Raw genomic sequence first — 21,244 nt, 5'->3', positions numbered from 1 at the left:
GCTCACTCATGGCTTGCTTACGTGTGCTCTCTTTGTAAGGTCTTGCATGTTTTAAGCAGAGGAATCATAGAATCATTGAACTGTTTAGGTTGGGAAAGACCTTTAAGATCACCCAGTCCAACCATTAACCCAGCGTCACCAAGTCCACACTAAACCAGTCAAGGGCAGACCAGACTGAACCATGGCCCAAGTGCCACCTCTGCCCGTGTTTTGAACCCCTCCAGGGCTGGGGACTCCCCCACCTCTCTGGGCAGCCTGGTCCAGTGCTTGGCCACTCTTGCCATGAAGAAATTTCTCCCAATATCCAACCTAAACCTCCCCTGGCACAGCTTGAGCCCATTCCCTCTCGTCCCATCGCTGTTCCTTGGGAGAAGAGCCCGACCCCCCTCCCTGCCCCCTCCTGCCAGGAGCTGCAGAGCGATCAGGTCTCCCCTCAGCCTCCTCTTCTCCAGGCTGAACACCCCCAGCTCCCTCAGCCGCTCCCCACCAGCCCTGTGCTCCAGACCCTGCCCCAGCTCCGCTGCCCTTCCCTGGACACGCTCCAGCACCCCGATGTCCTTCTTGTGCTGAGGGGCCCAAAACTGGGCACAGCATTCCAGGTGCGGCCTCACCAGCGCCGAGCACAGGGGCACAATCACCTCCCTGCTCCTGCTGCCCACACCATTCCTGACACGAGCCAGAGAGGAGCACTACAAGAAGCAGCCGAGCTCTCCTGGTGCCGTGCTGCACCACGGGCATTCGGGCTGACCTCTGCGGGCTCGCGGGGTTGGGCCTGAATCGCCCTTCTGCAGCAGAGGCGTCGGGGCGCCTGCTGCCTCGGGCCTGAGCCGTTCCTGTGCTCTTGTGCGGCCCTGGGGAGCCGGGGGAGCCGGGGACACTGGGCTAGAACGGCCCAGCTCGGCCACTAGCCGCGGGGCTGAGCTGCGGGTCTGTCGTGCCAGTCCTTCCTGTGTAGCGCCCGCACTGCCGCTGGGTTTCCGTTGTTATATACGTTGGCTTGGCATATGCTAATAGAGAGGCACGTGTAAATAGGTCGTGCAGATCCTTCAGCAAATCTTTTTCCAGGTGGAAATTTCCTGAAGAGGGCTGAGGAGGTAGTTGAGAAGGTGGGATATTTTTAACAATTTTTTTTTTTCCCTTGACTTGCTAAAGTGTAAATACTCTCTCAAAGTCATTGTAGAGGTTTGTGTAGTGGCTTTTAGACTCCTCGTTAATGCGCTTTTCTTAGTTATCTGAGTGGATTCCATAACAAGGTTGTGGAATATCTCTCAAAACCCCGCTGTCTTAAGGACTGCAGGGAGAAGCAGTGGGGGGGGAGGTGGGCTCTACTTGCGGGGTGTTTGAAGAGAAATATATGGAAAGTTGCAACACTTTACTTTCACAGTGACTTCGAACTAAACTATATGCAAACTGGACTTTTGCTCTTGATTGAGATTTTAATTTGCATCTTTTGAGTTAAGATTTTTCCAAACTTTGTTTGGAAGCATGTCTTGCTATCTGAAAGACACACAGCTATTTTTAGCTCCTTTGGATATTTGGAAACAAATGCTGTCTAATGAAAGGAGCCGTAAATCAGCAGTCTCTTGAATTCCTTTAGATTTTGCTCACTCTAAACTTTGGGCAAGTTACATGGGCGTTTTGCCAACGTTCTTTCATAAAGCGAAAGTGGTTCAATTTTTTTTTCTGCCTTGTTGGTTCTAACGACTATTTGAAAGGTTTGGCTGGTGTGTGACTGCTTTGAAGCTGGAAATCATTAAGTAATTGTCGTGGTTTAACCCCAGCCGGCAAGTAAGCACCACGCAGCCGCTCGCTCTCCCTCCCTGTCCCCGGTGGGATGGGGGAGAGAATCGGGAAAAGAAAAAGTAAAACCCGTGGGTAGAGGTAAATGCAGTTTAATAGGACAGCCAAGGAAGAGAAAATAGTGATAATAATGATAATAGAATATAGAAAGCAAGTGATGCACAATGCAATTGCTCACCACCCACCGACTGACGCCCAGCCCGTCCCCGAGCAGCGGTTCTCTGTCCCCCGACCCCCCAGTTTCTATACTGCCCATGACGCCGTATGGTATGGAACGTCCCCTCGGCCAGTTTGGGTCAGCTCTCCTGGCTGTGCCCCCTCCCAGCTCCTTCTGCCCCCGGCAGAGCAGGGGGAGCTGAAAAGCCCTTGCCTGGTGTCAGCACTGCTCAGCAACAACTCAACCATCAGTGCGTTATCAGCATTACTCTCATCCTAAATCCAAACCACAGCACTGTGCCAGCTGCTAGGGAGAAAATTAACTCCGTCCCAGCCGAAACCAGGACAGCAATGCTGAAAAGTAGATTTATCAGCCTCTCATTCTTTGTATAGCAACTTCACCAGTTGCTTGTGTAACTAAGAGTATTCTGTTTTTCCAGGGATATATGATTACAAGACAGGTAATAATGACAAAGTAATGACACCGCGCGGTGGCATGAAACGCTGAGTTTGTGTTAGTCCGTGGTGCTCAGCCCGGGCAGGCCCTTGGAGTGGTGCCGTGGCGTTCCTGCGGCAGAGCTGGAAGCAGGCTCTGTGCCGTGCCTGCGGATGGGGATGCAGAGGAGCACAGGGGTTACTGGGATTGATCAGCCCACATCTGCTCATGTCCTGTCTCGGGTAGTGACGCGTAGCACATGCAAAGAACTTTTCCTTGTGGAATGCAAGGCTAACTTAAAAGAACAAGCCAGCTTCTCCCAACCCCAAACCTCGCCCTGAACCCCTCTCCCCCCGGTCAGCTGCTTAACCACAGCCGCTGAGCAGCTGGCTTGTTCTGGATGTCATGAGGATGGATGTTTGTTCTTTCAGAGTGTTTCCATCTGCATCTTCCAGCTGTCCAAAGCTTCGTTTAGCCATTTAAACCAGAGATCTGTAGAATTATACAAAACTCCTAGCTTTTATGGCATGGCAGTGAATTCTGCTGATTGTCATTCAAAATAATCAGTTTCCTATTGATTGGTTTTAGGCGTGTTGCCTTACCAGCGAGTACTTGCACTGCGAACTTAATCTGGGATGCGTCTGCGGGAGGCCTGAAGAACAGGAGCAGGTCCAGCACAGTAGCATGTACAAACATTTGATTTCCAAAGAATCAAAAATGTGCTGTTGGAATAAGGGAGGCAGTCAGCTCAAATTTAACCTAATTCAAATTTCTGTCTCCCCAGACTGAAAAGCTGTATCTTGCTGTTGCGTTACAGTGGCGCTAACCCGTATTTGGGTGTTTCTGTGAAGTGAAGCGGTTTTCCCAAAGACAAGAGCTCCGGTGACAACAGTGAGACCTGGCTGGTTCTGCTTTTCTAAGCCACACGTGCTTAATTATTTCGTGGAACCTAGGAATGCTTCGGTCTCCATACGGACACTTTTAAAAAGAATTTGCTAATAGCTGGCATTCACCTTACTAGTGCTGTGTCTGTGCTATAGGGAATCACAGCGTACCCTGTTTGGAGTATATTTAAATATATATGTTTTAAAATTCATAGCCTAAGTTAGATTACATTTCTTCTAAAATCTCTGAGTACAGGGAGTATGTTTGATCTACTGGCTTTATTGTCTCTATCCTATCTCAGGAAATCACTGGAGCTACTAGCTGTTATTTCGTGGTGGATGATTTCTCCTGTTAGAAATGAGAGGCTTTGGTTTTGACAACATAGAAACCCGTGCGTTGTTTGACTTCAAAACTGAACTTCTGTATGGATATACTATACTAAATTTTTGAACATGTCTGTGTATGTAGCTGGCTAGCATGCAGTGAGTTTAGCAAAAAATTAAAAATCACTAGGAGAGAAGGTAGAAAATATAAACTCTTATTTACTTTAATTACTCTATTGTGCTTTGTTTCAAATGAGTTGTCAGAGAAAATGAAGTACATGTCTCGGGAGAGAATTAGGCTGAAATCTCAGCAGTATGTCTTCAGAATGGAAGAAAGTAATTAACCGCATCATCCAAATCTGTTTCAACTGTGTTGAAATACAGCCGATCCAGTTGTCCTACCACTCTTATTTGGAAATTCATTCAGTAACTACTTCAGTTAAAAAATAATTGAAAAAATTGAAGAAAAACTGAGATGAATGTAGCGTAAAGACTAAAGACAGATCTAACTGAGGCTGATGTCAGTCACTTGAAATATTAGAGATTAAATTCTTACTCTTTTTCAAGTTAGAAAGACAGTGCCACGTAGGCTCGTGTCCATCTTTCCGTAATCGGGGAAGGCCGTTTCAGTAAGGTGCGACTTGATTGTGCCCTTAAGATACAGTGCTGTGAATGCCCTTCCAGTAGGAACAAGATGGGTACTTGTTCCTGTTCTCCCTGGGTCTTGGTATTAAAGAAAACGTTGAGGGAGTGTGGGATGCTCTGTACGTGGAGTCGGTTTGCTGTTCTGCTGACTGCCTTCGCCTAGGTTATGCAAGCTTGTAAACGTGCCTGGTGTTCGGGCTCAGGGAGTCCAACAGGACTGCTCGTTGTGCCGGGATTTAAGCACAAGCTTAACAGAATTGGGGCTGAAGTAACACTACGTGTCTTGCGGAGCCGTGGAGTGAAGCGTGGTTTATCTTGACCGTGAGCACAACAAACAAAAGTGGCAGGATGGCACAGATGTTTTGAATTTCCATAATAAAGTAGCTTCTAAGTAATAATGACACTCCGCCAAACTTAAAGTCGTTATTTGGAGGTTTTCTTCTCACCCTTTGCTTTCAAGTAGAAATACAGCAAATACCCACAAGTACAAATTAATTTCCAAAATAGAGTTTGACTTTTAAGGGGATACGTAGAGTCAAAAAGTGTAGCTTTTTCTCAAGCTCTGTCTCGAAGTATTCTTGCTGTATTCTGACTACACCTGAGGTGTGTATGGTGACTTCTCTGGAAAAAATTCAGTCTGTTTTCAAAGCAGCACTTTATAATCGTTGGGCCTCAGGTACGATTTTAAGTCTGTGCTGCGCTGTTTTGTGTTCAGTTTATCATTTATGTTTAAAAGACTTTGTAGGATAAATGCTGAGGAAAAAAGAAGGCATCACGTTTGCAGACCTTAAATATGTGCAATAAAATGGTGTACGCTGCCCGTTCGAATTGATGACTTCAGTCTGGAGTGAATATTGTACCTCCAATTAAGTAATTACCGATAAGATGATGAGAAAATACATTGTTCTTGCTGCCGGTGCCCCCTGTGTTACGCTGTCAGGCCTTCTCTGGTGTCTGACGCTGAGGTTTGCAAGGCTGTTCCGATGTGTAGAGTGTTTGCCCTAATAACGGGAGTGTACTTCACTTCTCTGTTTTGGGGCCAGCCTTGTTTAACCTCTTTATCGATGATCTGGATGAGGGGATCGGGTGCACCCTCAGTAAGTTTGCAGATGACACCAGGCTGGGTGGGAGTGTCGATCTGCTGGAGGGTGGGATGGCCCTGCAGAGGGACCTGGCCAGGCTGGACCCATGGGCCCAGGCCAACTGTGTGAGGTTCAACAAGGCCAAGTGCCGGGTCCTGCACTTGGGGCACAACAACCCCATGCAGCGCTGCAGGCTGGGGGAAGAGTGGCTGGGAGCTGCCTGGCCGAAAAGGACCTGGGGGTGTTGGTCGACAGCGGCTGAACATGAGCCAGCAGTGTGCCCAGGTGGCCAAGAAGGCCAACAGCATCCTGGCTTGTGTCAGGAATAGTGTGGCCAGCAGGAGCAGGGAGGTGATTGTGCCCCTGTGCTCGGCGCTGGTGAGGCCGCACCTGGAATGCTGTGCCCAGTTTTGGGCCCCTCAGCACAAGAAGGACATTGGGGTGCTGGAGCGTGTCCAGAGAAGGGCAGCGGAGCTGGGGAAGGGTCTGGAGCACAGGGCTGGTGGGGAGCGGCTGAGGGAGCTGGGGGTGTTCAGCCTGGAGAAGAGGAGGCTGAGGGGAGACCTGATCGCTCTGCAGCTCCTGGCAGGAGGGGGCAGGGAGGGGGGTCGGGCTCTTCTCCCAAGGAACAGCGATGGGACGAGAGGGAATGGGCTCAAGCTGCGCCAGGGGAGGTTTAGGTTGGAAATTAGGAAAAATTTCTTCATGGCAAGAGTGGCCAAGCACTGGACCAGGCTGCCCAGAGAGGTGGTGGAGTCCCCATCCCTGGAAGTGTTCAAAAAATGGGTAGAGATGGCACTGGGGGCCATGGTTCAGTCTGGTCTACCCTTGATTGGTTTAGTGTGGACTTGGCAGTGTAGGTTAATGGTTGGACTGGATGATCTTAAAGGTCTTTTCCAGCCTAAACGATTCTGTGATTGTATGATTCATTGGGATAGCGTGGGAACATCGTCGTTCTCTGTAGGGACTGATGGCTGGTTTCCGTTCGGTCAGAACCCCACAGTACGAAAGGAATAACCTGGATTCGGAGGGAGGCTTGGTTAAACCCCAGCTCTCGGTTGTGGGGGGAGCTCGGCAGGCTAAGCCAAGCTGAGTTCTGCTGTCCGCTTCCCTCCTGCGCGTCGCCTGCCGGGACCACCGCGAACTCTCCTGGAGGCGAGCGCCTCACTGCCTCCTGAAGGTGACGGGGCCCCAGACCGAATGTGAAATACGTGTGTTGCTGCTGCAATTATTCTTGGAACAAGTGGAAATGGCCGTTAGGTTTCCTTGACAACCGGTAGCTTTCTTTTGAAGCGATGTCAAGAAAGCAAACGTGTTCTTGAATGAGGTACAAGTCTCACCGCCGAGTCCGAGGGCTAGGAAGGGGAAGGGGCTGTTAACCCCTCTGTTGTCACGACTTGGTGCGAAGGTTCATGGTTGCGCCGTGCTACGGAAGGGACGGGCAGCTGGAAGGAGTGTGTCTTTGAGGGCTTTGCAAAGAGTGCTTGTCGCCTACAGCCTTGCTGAAATTTTTCTTTGGGCTGGAAGGTTATGTGGAAGTCTGTTTAGGGAACTCGGTTACCTGTGGTTAATAGTAACTTCTTAAAATATTTTGCAGGATAGGAAGCTTGAGAAAGGATTCACACTGGATGAAAATAATTTTCTGAAGCTGGGTATATTCCAGGAACTCTAACCCAAATGTTTCTCTGTCCGTGGAGAAGATTTCACGTTTGAAATAACTTCTACTGAAGGTATGCACATCTACCTTTCCCTTTTAAGCTCAGTAATGACGACGTGCTTTATAATGCTGTAGTGTGTGCTGGTGGCTGCTGGTGAGATTGTTCTTGATATTTAATACCTGGAGTCGTTTGAGAGGGAACTGTAGTGTCGCTGGGATGGTCCTGCTGATGGGTTTCAGAGCTGGTGCGTGCAGCTGAGAAGCTCAGTTCCTCTGCTGCTGTTAAGTCTGCAGTCTAAGTCATGGTGTGTTGGTCAGGTTCCTCCCTAAAACAACCAGGTTCAACTGCTAAGCGCTTCTCAAAGCTCAAGCTCTAATTTAATGTACATAATTGATGGGAAGAAGATGGAACTTCTTTTTTTTTTTTTTTTTTTTTTTTCTTCCTGGTGGCTGTCTATACTTCTGGGAACTGCTTGTGGCTGTTCCAAGAAGCAACAACATGGAAATGACACGCAGTACGTTTTGTCATTGGGGTAGTGAAAGTGAATAGGCCGTGATTACTCACTGGCTTTCGTAAGGTGAGAAATTGGAAGCATCCAACAAAGTTATCAGGCAGGCAGTTTAAAGCAAAGAAGAGGAACTGCCCTTTCACGCAGTGTGTAATTACATTGGGGATTCACTGCCTTGGGATTATTTGGAGATGGGCGGGCTGCCTGTGGGAGCACTGCAGTCCTTCCCGGTGCCGGCGGTAGAGCTGGCTGCCTCGGTCATTTTCCTATCTGTAATTCAGTTAGGAAAAGCTTTCTTAATGCTACAAAGGCAAGAGATTTTACGTAAAGCAAGATCTCCAAGGGGGAATAGGTTATGAATGAAAGGCATTCTTAAAACTCCTAAAAGAAGGAGGAGACCCTAAGTTTTGTGTGAGAAAAGTGCAGGTTTTAGGTGAGCTGTAAATAAAGATGCTACTGCTGATGGAGCTGGTTATATTTATGTTGCATGTCAGACCTGATGGCTTGAAACTGCTGAAGGTTGAGGGTAGATTCAGACTGGATATAAGGAAGAAATGTTTTACACTGAGGGTGGTGAGGCACTGGCCCAGGTTGCCCAGAGAGGCGGTGGAGGCCCCATCCCTGGGAACATCCCAGGCCAGGCTGGCCGGGGCTCTGAGCACCCTGGGCTGGTTAAAGCTGTCCCTGGCACTGCAGGGGTTGGACTAGATGACATTTAAAGGTCCCTTCCCACCCAAACCATTCTGTGACTCTCTGAAAATTGTTCTGGAAGCCATCTAGGAACTAGAGCATGTGGATGGTGCCCAGGCGTTCGTAGTCATCTATGCCAGTGAGAGCTGGGGGTGCTCAGCCTGGAGAGGAGGGGGCTGCGGGGAGGCCTGAGTGCGGCCTGGCAGTGCTGAGAGGGGCTGCAGGAAGGGGGGGGGGCGAGCTTTAGCAAGGCCTGTTGGGACAGGACAAGGAGTAATGGATTTAAACTAAAGAAGAATAGATTTAGACTGGATATAAAGGAGAAATGTTTTACAGTGAGGGTGGTGAGGCACTGGCACAGGTTGCCCAGAGAGGCGGTGGAGGCCCCATCCCTGGGAACATCCCAGGCCAGGCTGGCCGGGGCTCTGAGCACCCTGGGCTGGTTAAAGCTGTCCCTGGCACTGCAGGGGCTGGGCTGGGTGGGCTCTGAAGGGCCCTGCCCACCCAAAGCGTTCTTTAATTCTAGTCGGGAATATCAATGCCCAGTCTGGCAAATTACGGTCATCCTTGAGGTCCAGCTGGCTCGGGATGCTCTGATACCTGCTCCTGGTAACGATGTACTTGGGAGAAGTTTAGAACAGTAAAAATGTAGAGTCAGCACTCCCACTTTCTGACAGTCACCCACGTTAGTGATTTTTCTGAAACAGCAGTGGCTGTAAAACATTTGAGGGTCCTTTATAAACCTGGTTTTTATGAACTGATGTAACCAGCTGAGTTTTTGAGCTCAGTCGAGCTTTTGGACTCCAGAACCATCTATGGCAGTAAGTTCCACAGAGTTTCTTCTTCCCGTGCAGAGCGCAATTAGTGTTTCATTCTGCCTGGTTTTGAGTTGGCTGCTAGATAACTTTGTGAGGTGTCCCAATCCTTGGGTTTACAGGAAGCTTTAAATAGCTGTCTGTTCACCTCCTTAACACCATTCATGCCTTTCTCTGTATCTCTTGTTTTTCTGAGCTGCAGTCATGTATCAAGTCAAGTTTAATGCATCTTCCATTAGAAGCTGTTCTGTTTCACGTTCCGCTCAATCTCTTTTAAGAGAAGCTAATCAGACCAGCTGCACTTGTTTGAGCTCCGCTGTCTCTTCTGAGAGAAGCTTAACCAGACCAGCACTCGAGATGCAAACACACGATAGTCAAATGATGTCATGCCTTCTGTTTACTTGCTTATTCTTTCCTATAATAACTTTTGACATTACTTTTACCTCTTTGGCTGCTGCTCTGTATTGAGATCATTGAACAGTGGCTCCAAGATAATTTCCAAATGGCTGTAACAAGCAGGATCTGTTCTGTTTGTACGTTAAAATGTCACGTTTCTTCCAAAGGGTTGCCGTGCATCACAGAGGAGGGCTGCTTGTTTGCTTTGTCCTGGCTGTGGCACTCAGCTCAGGCAAAGCCCTCTGGAAGGAGGGAGGATGGCTCCTTCCTGGGATCATCCGAGCATACATGGGGGAAGAAGTTCCCAGAACATGGGATGGGGCAGGCAGAAGAGCATGAGTGTGTCAAAGTTTAGCAGGGAAGAAGCTTGCGGCGCAGGACAGCATGGGATGCATCTCAGATGAGCCGGGGCCCATGGACAGTCTGGCTTCAGAACTGATGGAGAATGGGAGACTTCCTGAGGATCCAGAGGACTCTGCAGACACTGAGTGGTCCCTGAAAGCTCCTAGGTTAGACTGAGCCAGGCCCAGAGGAAAGGATTTGCCGGTCAGGACGTAGTGGACAGGGCCAAATTGCTTATCCCCTGCTTGTCCTCTTTCCAAAAAGACAAATTCACCTGAAGCGGTGCAGTTGCTGCTCAAATACCTGTTGGTGATGTTTATAACCCTGCAAGTATTTATTTTCCTAGCGTGCCCGTAATAAAGATTTGGGCAGTTCTGTCTGAACGTACTGGGTGGCCGTAGGTCCCCGATCAGGGCGACGTTAACCAGCTCGGCGGTTGTTGTTCGGTGGGGGGTTTGCTCCCATGGGTAGTACTTTGCTTTTGTTAGCACTGAGTTAAATCTGCAATTTCATTGTCTGGCTGCTTATTGACGTGAAATCATTCCGCGGCTGTGTGTGACAGCTTTGGTAGGCTGAAGCTCAGCAGTTCTCCTGTCACTAGGAAATGCTGCTACCTTGCTATTCATCTTCCTTCTGAGATCACATAGAAATACATTGAGCAGCACTCTTTCTTTTGGGACTCTACTTGCTGCCTTTTTCTATTTTTATTTTTTTTTAATTTGCTTTTGATTTATTTCTTATGTTTTAACCAGCTGCTGATTCACAAAAGAAAGTGAGCTTTTCTTTCAAGTTGTTTGCAGAAGCCCGTGCAAAATACTTCTGTGGGAATTCAGAACTATCGATTGTACTGGCCTTGTCTGTCTGTATGTTTTCGTTGTGGGTTTTTAAAATTGTGTAACAGTTTGCTTAAAAAGCTAGTTTTAGGCTTCAAGTTCACCAGGTTAAATAAAGTGATACTTTATTCCCTGCAATTAGTTGTTCAGCAGCTGCATTTGAAAGGTGTAGAGCTCTTGGGTGAATGCCATCTAGTCCTGGTGATCTGTTACCATCTGACTTACAGGAGTGTTCTAAAACTCTCTCAGATAATGCAATTTGAGAGAATTATCCAGATTTTTCTTTTCCTTTGCTCTGTGTAGCTAAAGCTTAAAATTATTTATGCTTATAGAGGAAATAAAGGAGATTTTTTTTTTTATTAAAACTTAGCCCGCCCCCCAACCAAAAAAACCCCAAATCATAAAATAACCTTAAAATGCACACCAGGAATCCATGCCTGTTGAGACTAAAGAGACAGACTGAATTAAATAGGACCTAGGAAGACTCTTCAGCTCTGACAAAGCTGCTGAAGTTATGTTTGTCCTTTGTATTTTTATAACAGAAAGGATGTTAAAGGAAAGTCAGACGTATTAAAAAATACTTTCTTTTTGGAAACAAGTAGGATAACGTACTTCTCTCAGCATTTCCATGTGTTTCCACTTAGTAACTAAGTGGAAAATCTTAAATGTTTTATCAGGAATGGGTTTAAATAGGCTTAAATAAAAAAATCAGTAAATCTTGGTAATTTTCCTCCCAGTTTCCAGAAGGAGTTGCCTGTGGTGATTGCTGGCCCTCGACGTTCGTTTTCACTGGTCTTGGAGTACCGAGAGCATTCTAAAAGGTTGGAAAATGCTGTGGGTTTTTTGTACGTGTGCCTGTATTCGGTAAGGCTCGGGGTAGCCTTTGGGAGCTGCGGAACTGACTACAGCAATAATCCTGGGCAAAATAATGCAAAGGTACAGCTCAGATAATAGAGTAAGACAAAAATGTCACCCAGTGTTTTAGGGGAAGTAGGAGATGTGGTGTATTTTTTTTAAATTTTTTTTGTTAGCCAAAGCAGCGTTGCAAGATGCTCTGAGTTTTGTGATATGTAGAACTATTAGTCTTTCAGTCAGCAAATTTTAATCACCTATTATTTTTGCAGACTCCGACACTTTCTAGAAAAGGTAGAGGCCTTTCTACCAAACTTCATGGTACTCGGGTGAAGGCTTTAACAAGGTCCCCCTCTGCCCCCACACAGTTGTTATCTGAAATAAAATCCAGGCCACGAAGTGGGAATCACTGCTGAGTGGGAGGATGAGATGAAGGGAGGCGAAGGGGGAAGCAGTCATTACAGGCCTCACAGAGGAGAAAGGAGGCTTTTGACATTCTACTTGCATAAGGAATAAGACAAAAACTACCGATTACTTTGAAACACACGTAGCAAGAGGAAATTTTTTTTTTAATTTTATGTTTTTCAACCTCTACCCCAGAATCTGTGTGCAGCCAGGGATTGCTTTGTGTGTTCTTCTGCTTCTTGATTGAAGCCTCTGCATACCTTCTAAATATTAAAAAATTCCTGCAGTGTATTGTTGGCAAATAGCGAGTGTTTGAATGACAGTTTAATTCTACATGTATCAAATTTAGAAATGCTCTCCATAAAGCAGTTAATCCTCAAAAATGGCAGCATATAGTTAGAGAAAACTTGTTTCCTTAAATTATTACGGTTTTTTTCCTTTAATTAGATACTCCAGTTCAGACATAATATGAGCAACTTTGAAGGGCTTTGAGATGTCCGCCTGAAAAAACAAAAGCGATTTCTAGTTTGCTGTTGCCATAGATGACCTAAACTAAAGCACTAAGGCCTGAGATGTGGTGGGCGTCAGGAGAAAGGTACTTTTTGTAGACATGTGTTTAGGCCTCGTCCGCGTTAAAAGCTGAACGTACCAGTGCTCTAGGCAGCAGTACGAGTTTCGAATACATACAGTTAATTTTAGTAATAAAATGGAAAGGTTGTGATATTTAACTTTAGAAGAATGTGGGAAGCACTTTGTTTTCCTGTCCCTATATGGAATTACAAGACAAACAAAGCATGCCTCCTCGGAGATGTGTATATTATATTTCTTGCCCACAAAATACGAGGAAGACGAAGGGATGCATTATTGATTTGAACACACCGAAGAGAGCAAGCGCTGCTGACAGAACTGTGCTTCCCTGGCTCACACGGGTGAGCACTGCTATAGACGAGGTTTAAAGATGAGTTTACAAAAAATTGCAACAATTAATCACCTTACTGTTTAAAAATATTAAACGAGGAACACCTTTTGCCACCTCTGTTCTGTCCAGTTTTTTCTCTTGCTCTCCATTGGCTTAGTAGCCTAGGTGTTTCTCCTTTTTTTTCATGCTACCTAGAGCAAGGATGCTCCTCCTGTGTGTGTCTGGAACGCATTTGCCTTCCTTAAAAGCTGTTCATTTTCATAAATGAATCCAATCTATCGTCTATACAAAATATTTTGAACCTGACATGTTTCTTGCTGTGAACTGTAGTATGAAATTTGTCCTTTTTTTTTTTTTTTTTAATGGCATGATTTGTCAGAGCTGCCTGCTGGTAGCAGCCTTCAGTGAAACGGCTTGCTCCTTCGACGTGATAGAGCACAGCTAGCTTTCAGAAAGTCTTATTTCTGCAGCTCCAAGCAAGAACAGAAGCAAGCTAACAAATCAGGGGACCGAATTGTGAATTTTATTTTGACACTAAAGACGACTGTCGTAGGACAGCAGAGCACATGATAAGTTTTAAGACCGTTTTCTCCCTAGTGCTTCTTTGGCAGCCTGTCGCTCCTGCCGGGAGCATGTTGTCAGAGCCTCCTCTCTTGCTGCCTCGCTGTCTTTCAATAAAAGTTTTGTAGTACTCTGTGGTATTACAGTGTTAAAGATGCAGAGGACAGGCAAAGTGCCGCTTACTGTGAAGATTGAAAATACACCTATATATATACCTATACCTAGATTATTTTGGGCGTAAATCAGAATAGGCTCTCGAGGAAGCCCTTCAGTAAACGGGTTGCCCAGATAAAATTACCCGCGACTGGGTATCAACCGCGCCGCTGTGATTGAATTAACCGCTTGAAAATAAGCGACTTGGATCTTTTGGTTTACACCTATAAAAAACCTGAATCAAAAGCTAAGCGTGAACACCAGTGATTCTTTGCGGTAATTTGGGGACGGTTGGGAAGCGTTGGAGGTCAGTACCAGCAATTGCTTACAGCTGACTAAAGCGCCTGGGAAAGCGGAGGCCTCGAGTCCCTCACAGACCGGCACGGACGGCATGTCTTAGCTGATCGGGAGGCAGAGTTGCTCGGTGGCTTTCCGTCAGCTCCTTCCACGTCGCTCTGAGCCGTACTTCCACAAGCCAGCCCGGACTGAGCGGCCCGACTAAAACCCAGCTGGGCTTCCATGCTGCCGAGCAGCCCGGGCTGCCGCTGCAGCGGGGAGATCTGTAGCTTCTGCGTTTGCTAGACCTGAGCAGTGGATGTTGTTTCTTGCTGCCTCTTCCACTGCTGAAGGAAACTTGCAGGCTGGACGAGTGTCATCGTAGCAGCTATAATGAGTACATCGGAATTTTCTTCCCCAAGTATAAGAGCTAGAAGCAGCTTGAAAAGAAAAATAGCAGGAGTTATCTTGAGCAGCAAGAATGTGAACCTTGACCCTAACATGTTTACCCTCATGTTCTCATATTCTGATTTAGCTCTTTTTAACTTGTTTAAGGAAGGAAAGTGAAACTTGAGAAGCTGTGTAACAGGGATTGTTTTGAATATCTACATGGCTGTAAGCAGCCTGTTGGAATCTCAGACGAACTTGGCTGTGGCTGCAAATAAAGCCAGGCTGGTGGTGGGGGATAACAGCTTGGTGAAGAAATACCCACTTATGGAAAGCTTATTTTAAGCTGTTCACAGCTGTTAATCTCTAGAACATCCTTGTGCAGCGCAGGACTTCCCCACTTTTACAAAACTGGAAGCTCAAACATGGGGAGAATAAGTGAAACCATGGGGAGAATAAATGAACCATGGGTAGATGGCAGGAACGAGTTTTTTGTAGCGTGAGGTTAGGTGAAAGACAGACAACTACATAGTTGAAAAGGAATAGCGTTAGTAAAATTAGAAAATTCAAATTAATTTTGAATGATGACTGCTTAGTTGAGGTCCAAAAAGCACTTAGGTCTCTATTCAGTTCCTCGAGTTTATCCAAGGAACTTACCCATCATCTTTAAGAAAAAGTTACCACTTTTACCAAATGCTCCTTTTTGTTTGCACCCTTTTGTTTTTAAATAGTTTTTATAAAGACTGACTGTTTTAGTGTAGAGATCAGATTAAAACAAAGATGGAGACTTAACTCTAACTTCTTATGTATAGAAAAAAAAAAATTGTCGCTTTCCAATTTCATATTTCCTAAAAATCACCTTACAGAGCAGCTTTCTCTTAATTCATCTGCTGTATACAGCTTGAAGTTTTTAACTTATCCTGCTCCTTAACTTGAACAATCCTCATGTGCTTCTTAAACAATTTTAACTTAAAGCAATGATTTTGATGCATGCAATGTAGTCAGTGTAGACAGATGTTTACTGCACTCTAGCCTTGTGATCAACATTGTCTTTATACTTTTGCTTTACTCCCTTCTGCTTTTAATAGATGATTAGTCTTTCAGAACTGACTGGTGTTGCTTGAACAGTTCCTATTCCATTCCATGTCTGTGAGAGATGGTATGGAGAAAGTGAATGTGAGGCAACTGTATTTTATAACTCAGCATGGGTGGGAGCAGGGATGATAGGCGGTGAATTCGAAACAGCTGGTTTAAAAAGTACTTTTCCACACAATTTGAAACTTTGGTGTGGTTTAAGGTTAGAGAACATTTTTGATTGCAAGCCCAAATGGGTTTGAAAAGATCAGGCGTATCCATAAGGATGTATTCACTAGTAATTATCAAACATGAGGTTTCAGGTGTGACTTAAGATTATCTGTGAATAAATAACAGAAGGCTGAGGCAGTTTACCAGAAAAAGATCACTCTTGCCTTGCTTTCCAGCGTTCAGGTCCTGTACTTTTGGGAGGGGGCTGTTCTCATTGAAGACTGACACAGCATATTGCTTCCCATGTTGATAAGGCATCTCAATGCTAATTTCGGCCGCCTTTGAGGCAGTGCTTTGCTTTTTCTGAGAAGATCCAAGAAATGAAGAAGTCCCAACCGAAGAAGCTGCTGTATTTCAAGAAAATCATAAAAGCCTCTTCATTTACAGAAGAGGAGATTGTCATCAGCCAGAAGCTGATGTTGGAAGCTGAGGTTTGGGTTCTGTTCGACTTCTTGCCCACTGAGTTAATAAACGCTTCCCTTTCCTTCTCAGCCCTATATTGAGGGTAGGAAAAAACAAAAATGCATCCAGTGTGCCTGGAAACTTAAGCCTTCATTTCTGGAGTAAGTTGATGCAAAGTAGCGGTAGTTTCAAAGTAGGGTAAGCAAACACTTTGCAAAAGGACGGTTGGGGAACTCTTGACAGTACTTGAAGATGCTTTCAGCACTGAAGATGCATTCTTGAAGCAGTATCAAAGGTTGAATCAAAAGTCCACCCGAAACTTTTATATAATGACAGCTTGGGGCGGGGGGGGGAATGGGCATTCTTCACTTGACAAACTTTTCCCTCTTAATTAACTTCAGAACGGAAAGCTCTTTCGAAATGAAAACTACTGTACTGCTATTAATGCCAGAATAGGCTATTTAATCATCTAGACCTAAGGAAAGGCAGTTTGCTGAAATGTAACAGTTTGAAGGATTTTGTTCCTATTAAAGATACTTACAAAAACCAATTCCCGAGTCCGTTCGCATCCCTTTAGCACTCTAGGTTAGGCTGCTGCTTCCGACACTCTTTCATTTGGCCTTGTTTTTCTGTTATATCCCTGAAACGCCCAGCACATTGGAGTCTCATCGTATTATACTCTAATTGTTTTCTGGACATAGAATAACTAACCTTAAATAGGGAGAAGGCTTAATGAAGGGCAGTAGTATCTGTTATGTGACCACGAATGAGTCGGTGTATGTTTGTATGGCAGACTTTTTATAAACCTTAGAGAAATGTTTCTCCATACTGCTTTCTGATGTGTCTTAGTGTTCAGTCTGTATCTCCTGACTTTTCTGGCTTTTGTGGAAAGTATCGCTCAGAGATTGCTCAAGACCTGAAGCCCACGTCGTCTTCATTTAGAGATGAAAGTCAAATATTTCAGCAGTTAGTCAAAGAGCGAGAGAGAAGTAGGATGATCTGATGGTGACAGAGATTCAGTATCTGTTGCTGGCAAAGCAGTTATTCTGTTCCTGTCCCATTTGTTAACTATTACATGTGCCGGGAAGGTGTATGGGAGGTTAGTGATTATCAGGGAAAGAAGGCAGGAGAAATCACGCAACTATGTGGATATGCTATATTGCTTTTCTGATCAGAAATGTCAACAGCAGATCTTGTTAGCATTTGCTAGAGCTGTACAGCAAGCCTTCCCTTGAGTGGGGACCTAATCAAAGGTTAATAGATTTTGAGTCCTCTTAGCAGACTTTAATGCTTCTTAGTTGTTTTGTACCTGGATAACTGAAACTATCCATGAGATGATAGCGCATCCATGAGGCATAAGGCCAAGAGTCGAAGTTGTGGAAAAAGTGTGTTTTCTTTGGAGAAGAGAGGCATTCATCGGCCTTTCTACAGAAGTACATATTAAACTAAGTGCACCTGGCTAAATCGGTCTTTCAAATCTCCGAGCACCACAACACACTAAAAGGTACTTGCAGATGCATGGGAAAAAAGCTTAAATTCCTGCTGGTGGAGGGACAGCTAGTTGTGCTTACCTGCTCTGTAGGGTTCCCTCCTCTGTGCTACTGTAGAGATACAGGTGGCTTGGATGTGGTAGCTTGGTGGATGTTGAACGTGGTCATGATACTCTTATTGGTAGGGTTTTGGGAATACCAAGAGGCCACTGAGGCCCTACTATTCTGAGGACTGGGACCTCCTCAACAAGAATGAAGGAATGAATGCAGAAAGCAGTTGGCACTTAAAGGACGTAAAGACCAAGCTGAGCTCTCTAAGAAGATTCAGCAATTCTGCAAAAGAAAACAATGCAGACCACAAAATTATTCAGCGTAGATGGGATGCTCCTTCTCCTGCTCTGACCAGCAAGTGTGCCTTAGCCGCTGGGGAAGAGGCACAGGCTCTGGAGAGGGCCTCGTCTGCTTTTGTCCTCGTTCATTACAACCATCAGCTTTGACAGCGACCGAGCTGCTTGTGGTGAACAGAGTGTCCTTCATTTACTGGCTTCCCTACACGGGCCTGTTTAATGCTACCGTTTCCAAAACTAGCTTTTGCAGTAAGGCGTAAAATGTGCCATTCAGCTTCAGAGAGCCCTCCCGTTCATGCTGGGTGAAAAGGCTCGAGAGAGCCCTGCTTTGTGAGATCCTTGGGAAATGGCACTAACCATGCCCACCAGAGCCTAAAACTGGAGCACAGAACTCTGTTTAATGCTTAATAATTGGAAACGTTTAAAGGTGGCAGTTAGCATCCACTTCTTTGTGGTCTTCTGTCCTGGAAATCTGCAGTTTTTTTATTTTTTGCTATCAGATGCCCAAGGTGCCCCTGATTTGATTTAATTTCCTGGGTTTGTTTTTCTTTATTGGGGTGTGCAAAGCCACAGATTGCTAGAGAAAGTAGGATACTCTTTCATATTCCTGTTCGTTCATCTACCTCTTCTGCTGTACTGTTACCTTGTATTCCTTAACTTTATTAGTAATTTCTAGTGTTTAATATTTTAGTATTTAGAAGTTCCTCAAGTTTAAGTAGGTGTCTTAAAGACAGCATAAACAGGAAACGGCGTTGAATCTTTGTAAGTCACGTATCATGAGAAGAAATTGTAGTTACTGCTTACTGGGCTCATAAAACGCAGCAACTCTCTAGCTGTTTTCAGTTTCTCTTAGCCCATTTCCTGTTATTCGGCAGGCGTTTTTTCTCATCAGCACTTTGGAAGGAGGTGAAGTGCACTTTTGGAGTTACAGAAGGAAGGTGGATTTATATCCTAGTGCCAAAAGAAAGGGCTTGCTCCTTCTGGGCTCCTGGCTCCGCAAGGCGGTACCATCGTTTCAGTAGGTGGATTGCTGTGGTTTCTGTTTCCTGTGGCAGGTCCTGTTTGATGAACTGCAGGTTGGTGAGTCACACTGCTGAAGTTTTCACAGTAGCTCAGGTTCTTTATGGGGAGATCCCATTTCTTATGAGTGCTTCTCTTCAAGCTCTCCATAGCTTGTAGAAAACGGGTGCCTTCCTAGTTATGATGGCTTTCCTCCAGTGAAGCAGATCAAAGAAAATTAATTAGCCAATCGTTGCAGAATGGGGCGGTTACTTTTCTAGATTATCAGGTTTTTTTAAAGTAATCATGAACTTTTTTTATTATGTTACAGACATACTAGTTTTTTTCTTGATACCTCTATGAATGCTCCATTTTGGGTTGTGTAACTTCCATCATGTAGAACTCTCTTCTGGCCCTTGGTCCTGTGTTTTTTCAATATATCTTCATGTGCTTCAGCAGTTACGTTGTATATTGTAGAAGACTTCATGTGCTTCAAGCAAAAATACGCATACTGAAATCAGCATGCGTGTTGTACACACGTGTTTATGTATGTGTGCGTATCCTGCTGCTTCCACAAATGGGATAGCTGGGTTTCATCAAGAGCTCCCCTCTTCTGTCGTGGTGGTGCTGCCTGGGTATGGGTAGTGGTGTGCCATTGCCCCCACCGTCGGCTGCAAGCATCCTGGTGTTGGATATGTTGATGCTTGTGTGGAAAGTTCTTCTGGACCATCCAAGTCTGCAGAGTCCCAGTGAATTGGCAAGGGATGTGAAGAATAATAAGGGCTTCTACAGGTACATTGTCCAGAAGAGGAAGATTAAAGAAAATCCGCAGCTGCCTCCCCACCCCAATAAATAAGACAGGAGAACTGGTGACAACTGACGTGGAGAAGGCTGGGGTACTGAACAATTTTTCTGCCTCAGTTTTCAATGGTAATCACTCTTCCCACAACTCTCAAGCCCCTGAACCTCAAGGCAGTCTCTCTCATTGCGAGGGAAGATCAGGTTTGAGACTACCCAAGGAACATACATAAGACCATGGGACCCAACAAGCTCCATCTCAGGATCCTGAGGGAACTGGCTGATATAGTTGCCAAGCCACTCTCCACCACATTTGAAAAGTTGTGGCAGTCAAGTGAAGTCCCCAGAGACTGGAAAAAGGGAAACATCAATGCCCATTTTTAAAAAGGGTAGAAAGGAGGACCTGGGAACTACCAACCAGTCAGCCTCACCTCAGTGCCTGGTAAGATCATGGAGCAGATCCTCCTGGAAGACGTGTTGATACATATGGAAGACATGGAGCTGATTAGAGACAGCCAGCATAGCTTCACCAAGGGCAAATCATGCCTGACTAATCTAGTGGCCTTCTAAAATGGAGCGACTGTATCAGTGGAAAAGGGAAGAGCTACAAATGTCATCTACCTGGACTTCTGTAAGGCGTTTGATATGGTCCCACACAAGATTCTGGCCACTAAATTGTAGAGATATGGGTTTGATGGATGGACTGTTAGATGAGTAAGAAATTGGCTGGATGGTCGCGTCCAAAGAGTTACAGTCAATGGCTCCGTGTCCAAGTGGAAACCTGTAATGAGTGGTGTCCCTCAAGGGTCCATGCTGGGACCAATACTATTTAATATCTTAATCAATGACAGTGGGGTTGAGTGCAGCCTTACCACATTTGCAGATGACACTAAGCTGAGTGTTGCAGCTGATTTGCTAAAGGAAAGGGGTGCCACTGAGAGGGACCTTCACAGGCTTGAGGAGCGGGCCCATGCAAACCTCGTGAAGTTCAACAAGGCCAAGGGCAAGGTCCTGCGCCTGGGTCGGGGCAATCCCCAGTATCAGTACAGGCTGGGGGATGAAGGGATGGAGAGCAGCCCTGCCGAGAAGGACTTGGGGGTGCTGGGGGATGAAAAGCTGGACACGAGCCAGCAATGTGCGCTGGCAGCCCAGAAAGCCAACCCCACCCTGGGCTGCATCCCCAGCAGCGTGGCCAGCGGGGCGAGGGAGAGGATTCCACCCCTCTGCTCTGCTCTGCTCTGGTGAGACCCCACCTGGAGCCCTGCGCCCAGCTCTGGGCCCTCAGCACAGGACAGACATGGACCTCTTGGAGCGGGTCCAGAGGAGGGCTGTGAAAATGGTCAGAGGGATGGAACACCTCTCCTACAAGGACAGGCTGAGAGCTGGGGTTGTTCAGCCTGGAGAGGAGAAGGCTGCGGGGAGACCTTAGTGCGGCCCTGCAGTATATAAAGGGGGCTTGTAAGAAAGACGGAGAGAGTTTTCACCAAGGCCTGTAGTGACAGGACAAGGGGCAATGGTTTTAAACTGAAAGCGGGCAGGTTTAGGTTGGACGGAAGGAAGAAATTTTTTATGTTGAGGATGGTGAGACAGTGGAACAGGTTGCCCGGAGGCGTTGTGGATGCCCCATCCCTGGAAGTGTTCAAGGCTGGATGGGGCTTTGGACAAGCTGATCTGGTGGAAGGTGTCCCTGCCCACGGCAGGGGGGTTGGACTAGATGATCTCTAAAGGTCCCTTCCAACGCAGACCATTCTGCGACTATGAATTCACTGGTGCTAGGGACT

At 46.0% G+C, this 21,244-nt stretch overlaps 1 protein-coding gene across 1 annotated transcript in view; it reads left to right on the top strand.

The window, feature by feature from the left end:
* The window catches only part of PPP6R2 (protein phosphatase 6 regulatory subunit 2), a 114,084-nt gene that overhangs the window by 25,756 nt on the left and 67,084 nt on the right, over positions 1-21,244 (top strand). The window contains exon 2 of the mRNA XM_075728181.1: positions 6,925-7,057. The gene's annotated coding sequence lies outside the window, so the exon portion shown is untranslated. The remainder of the gene's footprint in view (positions 1-6,924; positions 7,058-21,244) is intronic.

The sequence above is a fragment of the Pelecanus crispus genome, chromosome 1 (assembly GCF_030463565.1).
Source record: "Pelecanus crispus isolate bPelCri1 chromosome 1, bPelCri1.pri, whole genome shotgun sequence".
Classification (NCBI taxonomy): domain Eukaryota; kingdom Metazoa; phylum Chordata; class Aves; order Pelecaniformes; family Pelecanidae; genus Pelecanus; species Pelecanus crispus.
The sequence above is the reverse complement of the archived record's forward strand: the minus strand, read 5'-3'. Positions and strand labels throughout refer to the sequence as shown.